The sequence below is a fragment of the Hibiscus syriacus genome, unplaced genomic scaffold (genome assembly GCF_006381635.1).
Source record: "Hibiscus syriacus cultivar Baekdansim isolate YM2019G1 unplaced genomic scaffold, ASM638163v2 tig00110718_pilon, whole genome shotgun sequence".
Taxonomy (NCBI): domain Eukaryota; kingdom Viridiplantae; phylum Streptophyta; class Magnoliopsida; order Malvales; family Malvaceae; genus Hibiscus; species Hibiscus syriacus.
This window is the reverse complement of record NW_024062837.1, coordinates 78401-86099: the sequence shown is the minus strand read 5'-3', so window position 1 is coordinate 86099 and position 7699 is coordinate 78401.

Below are 7699 nucleotides of genomic sequence, written 5' to 3'. Positions count from 1 at the left end.
ATGATATCTATTTGTTGCTTGACCGGTCTTGGTGGGGCGTATTATTAGGGGTCGAAGACAATGGCTATTTCGATGGAGGGGTAAGACTTATATTTTTCTTATATTTCAATTTGATTATTTTTTTTTAAATTTATGTAAGTCACTAATATATGTCTTTTTTTGTAAAACAGCATATCGATGCGTGGGTGTCACGTCTTCTAATAATTAGGAATCTTAAGAAAAATAAAAGAAATACACGATATATAATTATGCCGACGTCTTTTAACGCTGTTCACTTGAAGAATCAACGAGATGAATCATTTGCGTTGGGCAATGGACAAGCTAAACTTTATCCTGCATGGTGGGAGGTCGATAAGGTTATTATTTATTTTAGATTGAGTTTAAAGGTATTCATAAATAAGTGCGCAAATGAATGAATTATTACTTATGATTGCAGGTGTTTATCCCTGTTTTGGAAAGTAAACATTGGCTTCTCGTCGAGCTTCAGCTCCCATCCCTTAAGGCAATAGTATATGACAGCATGATAAATTACATATCATTGGCTGATTTAAGAGATATTATTAAGGGATGGAGCTCTCATTTGGCTAAATTCTTGGATGTGATAAATTATTGGACTCGTTCTGGAAATAAGAAGCCAAAGAAGCTCAATATTACAGTTAGCAGAGACGAGACTGCACCACAACAAACGAAGGAAACCAGAGGGGATTGTGGTCCTCTCATATGCATGTGCTTGGAGCGTTTGACGACAGAAAGTACACATTTTCTACCTCCCACCGATAGAGATAGAGGTGCAGTAGGCTTGTGGTTTCGGCATTTTATGGCTAGAGCGATATATGCGAGACGCTGCCTACCTGCATCCGCGTTATGAAAGTGTCCATAAACAATTTTTAAGTCAAATGCAAGTGTTGTTAAACATATTTACTCTTTTTGGTTTGAAAATGTTTGGTTAAGTAGCTAGAATTCAATAATTTGCTGTTTGTAGGTTTTAGATGTGTAGAAAGTGTTGTTGATTCAATGTTTGGTTTCTGCAGGTTAATCCTGAAGTGAGCTGCGTGAAATGGATGTATGGGTGCAAAAGTTGATTTCATTATTAGTTTTTGATTGTTTAATTGATTTTTAAAAGATGATTTGTAAATGTTGATTTGTTTAATTGATGTGTACATAATATTTGTGCTTGTTTAATTGATTGAAATGTAATAGTTGATTTGTTGATTTCAATCTGCATTATGTTGAATGCAAAAAGACTATCGCAACGCGGAAATGAAAATCGCAATGCGAAATGAAAATCGCAATGCGAAATGAAAATCGCAATGCGAAATGAAAATCGCAACGAGTGAATCGCAATGCGAAAATGAAAATCGCAACGCGAAACTAAGTTCGCGTTGCAATTTTCATTTTCGCAATGCGATTCACTCGTTGTGATTTTCATTTCGCATTGCGATTCTGTCGTTGCGATAGTCATTTCCGCTTTGCGATAGTCAATTTCTCATTGCGATAGTTAAATGAATGTCTAATAAGTGATAGCAACTGAACTTATCATAGCAATATTCAAACTCAAGTTACTAATACATGCCTAACTGAAAATGTTAAAAGTTCACACATAATATACACATAATACAACGTTTGCATTTAAAAATCACCTAAGTTAACAATCCCAAAAGGTGAAGCCGGTTGTGATTGGGATTTTGATGAGGATCCATATTTTGGTAGAGGAAAAGATGATTGTGATGGCACTGGTGATCCACATGTCAACCTTGTATGACCACTTTCCTTGCACCGACTACATGTCGATCTCTTATTCTCTTTACCCTTAGAAGGTATACGATCGTGACTTTTTGGTCGGCCAGGTAGCCTTCTGTCCATGGCTGGTGGCAAAACTGTTTGTAAGTCATCTGATATGTCTCACTCAGAAAGATGTGGAATAGGGTAGACAATCTCGCCATAAGTCTGTCAATATACTTCTGTAGTGTAGCAATCCATAGCGTATGCGCTTGAATCATCTTGGTTTAAATGAAGAGAAACTTTTATAACATGACCACACGGATAACCAGATGTTTGCCATTTCATACAACTACACGTCTTTGCATTTAGATCGACAAGACCATTTAAGTTATTATCCAGTACTTCAAACAAAGTGTTTGAACATGGTTCAACTCTCCATGACGTTGACTTCACAACACGTTTCGTTATCTTTTTTTCTGTCCATGGTGTAACACGATGTTCCAATGTTCCTGTAAATTTAAATAAATAATACTTAGTAAAATATATGATAAGTTACTAATTTAAAGAAATAATACATGCATGGTTTCTTTTCTTGTAGTACCACTGTTGAATAGAGGCTCGAAAAAACTCAATTAACATAGTAATGGGTAATTTCCGGGAATGACGATTTAGAGCGTTGATTGATTCTGCACTATTAGACATCATGAAACCATATCTTGCTCCAAGTTGATGTACTCTTGACCATCTTTCAAACCCGACATCTTCTAGTGTTTGAGCACACTGAGGCAAAACACGTCTTAAACAGTTTATATGCTTATTAAAATCCACTTCCCGATAAGCTTTTACAGCCTTCCAGTATGTCCATTTGTGATTTTTTATACCAGCAGACCTTGATTTTAGATTTCTATACAAATGAACACCACAAAGTCCATGAAAAGCATCTGGGAAACACCTTCTAACAGCGTTGTCAATTGAGTTTTCCCTATCGGATATGATTGTCAGATTGCTAATAGGACCTATGCAATCCCTAAGATGCCCCATAAACCATGTCCATGAATCAGAAGTTTCAGATTTGCCAACCCCGTAAGCTATTGGCAGTATCCCATTGTTAGCATCCATGGCTACTGCTAATAAGTTTACTCCAAGGTATCGACCTTTTAAATGTGCTCCGTCAACTATAATAACTGGGCGCATGCAATTAATAAACGAACAAATCTATAAAATCATATACACAAGAAATATAATCATTTAAATGTGAAATGCATGTAACTAACAAAAATGAGTCAACAAAATTATATTGATTTACTAACCGCAGTACCAATGGCGATAAACAGCAACTCAAAGCGTCTATCTCTATCTGTTTTGATATGAGTTACCGACCCAGGATTTTTCAGCTTTAAATTGTGACAATAAGCCGGCAGTTGGGAAAACGATGCTTCTGGCGACCCCCTCAACAATTCCAAGGCATAACATTTGGCTCTCCAAGCTTGAGAATATGAGATACTAATCTTGAACCGAGCATTCATGTCAGTCATAATTTCATGTCCCCGATATACCCTACCATTCAAAAACATTAACTCAGCCAGAAAACCACCCAACACCTTTTTGTTTGCCTGTCTATGGTGAGGAAAAACTTGGGTTCTTGAACATGTATGTTTATAAATAAAAGTCCTAACTTGAAACATTTCATAATCTTTTATCCTCTTTGCAATCATACGCCACATACAGTTTTTGTCAATCATACACCTTGTTTCGAAACGATCTTTGCTTGATTTGTTAACTTTTAGTTGATAGCCATCTTCCACACATTTCGTATACAAAGCTATCTTCAAGTCTTCCTTTGTATCAAAACAATCATCTTTCTTGATACGAATAATTTTTGTGTAACAATCAACTGCTATCTTTACCAATTATTCTTTTGGTATCTGAAGTAATTCTGGCATATTCCAGTTATACTCCCGTGGCATTTTCTTCGGGGAAATTAAAACCTGTTGCGAATTTGAAATTCAGTATTGCGATAGTCAGAATCTCGTTGCGATTTACAGATTCGCATTGCGATTTACAGATTCGCATTGCGATTTACGTATTCGCATTGCGATTTACGGATACGCATTGCGATTTACGTATTCTCGTTGCGATTTACAGATACGCGTTGCGATTTACGTATTCTCGTTGCGATTTACGGATACGCGTTACGATTTTACGTATTGTCGTTGCAATTTACAGATACGCGTTGTGATTTTACGGATACTCGTTGCGATAGTCAGAATCGCGTTGCAATTTTTATATTCGCGTTGCGATTATGGAAAATCGCAATGCGAATTTGTACTATCGCATTGCGATTCTGGGAACTGATTTGCGATTATGGAGATCGCGTTGCGATTTTTATTTCGCATTGCGATTTTGTTGGTCATTTTGGCAAATCCAAAAAAAGTTGGTTAAAATCGTATATTATAAGGCATTTTTGGTCACTAAGGCGATTTTCTCTTATATATATATATTAAAATTTTTGAATAATCTAAAGTACAATTAACCTTATTTAAAATTAAATTTTAATTAGTATAATTCTTTAACTCTCGACTCCTTTATCTATTATTTTCTTATAAAATATTATTTTATAATAATAAAAAATTAATATAATTTAGGTTAAAACTTTAGTTATTAATTTAATAACATTATTATAAAATTAAACTTTATTCTCTCTTATTTCATTCACTGTACTTTTAATTTTTTTCAATTTGCTCACTAAACTTTAGAGATTGAACTTTTTCTGTTACTCGGCCGTTAACTTTCTATCGGCGTTATGACATGGAAAAACTAAATAATTTTTTAAATCATGATTTTCCATGTAAGAAAAAATGATTAAAATTAATAAAAAAATGATTTTCCATGTCACCCCACCCTCACCCTTACTCTCACCCGCCTCATCCTCACCTTCACTGACATCTCGGACTCATTCCTTCATTTCCAACCATTCTCCGGCCACCGAGCTATGCGTAAAATTCCATAAATCTAACCCCAAATCAATAAAAAGCCATGAAATTCTAATTTTCTGTAATACTCCAAAAATTTGATTAGTGATTGAAGTGTTAATTTTGAAAGTTTAATGACTAGAATATAAAGTTATAAAAGTATAGGGACTAATAATATAAATTTTCAAAAGTTATATTTTGGATTTGTAAATTATTGCAAACCAATAAGAGAGATTTTGGCTCCAAAAATCTAGACTTGATTGGGTTTGCAGAGCTGAAAGAAACACTCGATTTTTTCACATTACAACGAAGATCAGAAGAAGAAATAACAGGATTTTAGGTTTGTTCGTGGGTGATGATTGGGTTAATGATAAAGCTTCTTTTGAAATGCATGTGACTGATTTCTATAAACAGCTTTTCGAACGAAAAGAGATGGAAGACCTCAACCCAAGCTATAAGAAATTCCTTCCAATGCTAAACAACACAGAGAAACTTGATCTCAGTAAAAAATCTTCAACGGAGGAAGTTAAGCAAGCTCTATTTTCTATGAGGAACTTAAAAGCCCCCGACCCAGAACCAACTTTTCTTAAAAAACACTGGCAGACTGTTAAACAGACCCTTGTCAATTTTGTGAATGAAAGCATCGAAAAACATCAGGTGGATGAAAGGGTGCTGATCCCGAAAATAATGGATGCAAACAATGCTCTTGTGGTCGGGGATAGAGTTTCACGGAAGGCATTTAATAATTCGGAAGTCTCCTATGAAAATTACTCTCAACCTAACGTTGGGGACAGTCTACTATCATATCTCCCCTATCTCATTACATATGGGAAAAAAGATCAATTAATTTATAAAGTTTTATCTAAAGTTTTGGTAAACAGACTTAGACCTATCATCCAAAGATTAATTGGGCCTTATCAAAATAGTTTTTTATCCGGCCGATCTTCTATTGATAACACTTTTCTTGTGCAGGAAGCAGTTCACTCAATTATGAATAGAAAAGGGAGGAATGGAGCCTTTATCATGAAAATTGATTTATAAAAAGCTTACGACAACATAAATTGAAGTTTCCTAAAAAAAATACCTTGGAAGACTTTGGACTACCACAAGACACAATTTCCCTGGTTCTTTACTGCATCCAAAATAGCGAAATTGAAGTTCTACGGAATGGTGAAAGAACAGAGAGTTTCAAACCAAATATTTATTAAACATAATAGTTAGAATAAATTCTCAAAATTTTATTATTTATTTCAGTGAGATTAAGGGATTATGTCAAATTTTTGAGATTTTTTTTCGAACCGTTGTATTTAGTAAATATTTTAAATATTTAATTATTATTTTTTTAAATAAAAGTCACGTCATCATCAAATCACATCAATAATATTTGGTTGATCTGAAAATTGTTGGTGTTGAAAAATACAGAAGATTAATGGTTATGTTAGTCAAAACGGATTTCAAATGATAAAATAAACATCATAAACAACTTCGAGGCTAAATTAATACAAAAAATGATAAAGACGAAAATAATAAATTAAATTTAATACAAAGACAACATTGATCCTTTTTCGATCACCCGATTGCCAAATATGGTTGGTCCCCCTCGTATGGTTTGGATATTCTTGATCATTCACCGAATGTAGTGATGGATGTAATGAGGGAGAAAAGTAGTAACTTGTAATCTAGGTCTTGTGGCTACCTTTACTCAACCAAAAGAAAGAACGTTCTATTAATTATGTCTTTTTCAAATTTTAATTGAAAGATGCGATTTTAATAAATAATTAAAAAATATCATCTTTAATATTTAACTTTGAAATTTGTGAATCCAAAGAGTTGAATTTTCAAAATAGAAGAGTGAAATTAGTTGATCTATAGTTTGATCAAACCAAACGTATGAAGCACCTATAAATCGGTAATTTAATTTTTTTATTAAATTAAAGTGGTTATGAAGTAGTATTTGTTCTAAATAATCCCAATCATCTAATAATAAATGTGTTGAATCACCTAGTTACAGTAAGTGATGCTCGAACCCGTGACCTCTAGAAACAACAACGATTTCTTTAATAATTGAGATAAATTGGTTCGTATATATTAATAATTTAATTTTCAAACCGATTCCAACCAGATGTCAGTATATATTGTTCAACAACAAGTCGTTGTCTCCAAATATTAATAGAATTCATTTGATGAATTTAATTGGATTGGGCCCATAAATTTATTTTCTCTGTCACTCATAATTAATAAATCGGGAAATTAATAAAATAAAACATTTTTACTCCTAATTTTTAAAAAGTATTTAACACTTTATTTTTTTTAATTCTCAATTTTTTGTAATGTTAATACTATAAATATGTTGTTTTCATATATTAACACTAGTACATTCACTTTCACCGATGATGATGTAAAAGGATTAGCGATGATGATTTAGAGAAATTTTTAGATTCAGTTTCACCGATTAACCAACTGTTGTTTGATGTAGACACTAGTACATTCACACCAGATAATTTTTTAGAAATTCAAAAGGTAAAATTATTATTAAACCTTAATAAAATATAGGGTAAACTACTTTAAATATCATTTACCTTTAAGTTTGGACTCGTTTATGTCACTGACGTTTTAATTTTACTAATTTTAACATTGACATTTATGTTTAATTGCAATTATATCACTCCGTTGTTAATCTATTAATGAGACGTTGATATGATATATATTTTTTCGTGACGGCTATGATGTGACTCCCATAATAAAATGACGTCGTTTTGACGTAACTGTTTTAACGCTTAAAAAAAACTTAAAACCACAAAAACTAAAACATTGTGAATGGGAGGATCTGAAGTCTAGATACATGGAAATGCAAGTTAAAACTTAACCATTAAGTCATCTTAAGTTTTTGTTACATTTTTATAAAATTTTCTAAATATCCAATTTCTCCATTAAAATTCTTCTTCCATTTTCCAAATTCAATCTTTTTTTCTCAAAGTTGGCTTACAATTTCTTCCAATGGAATC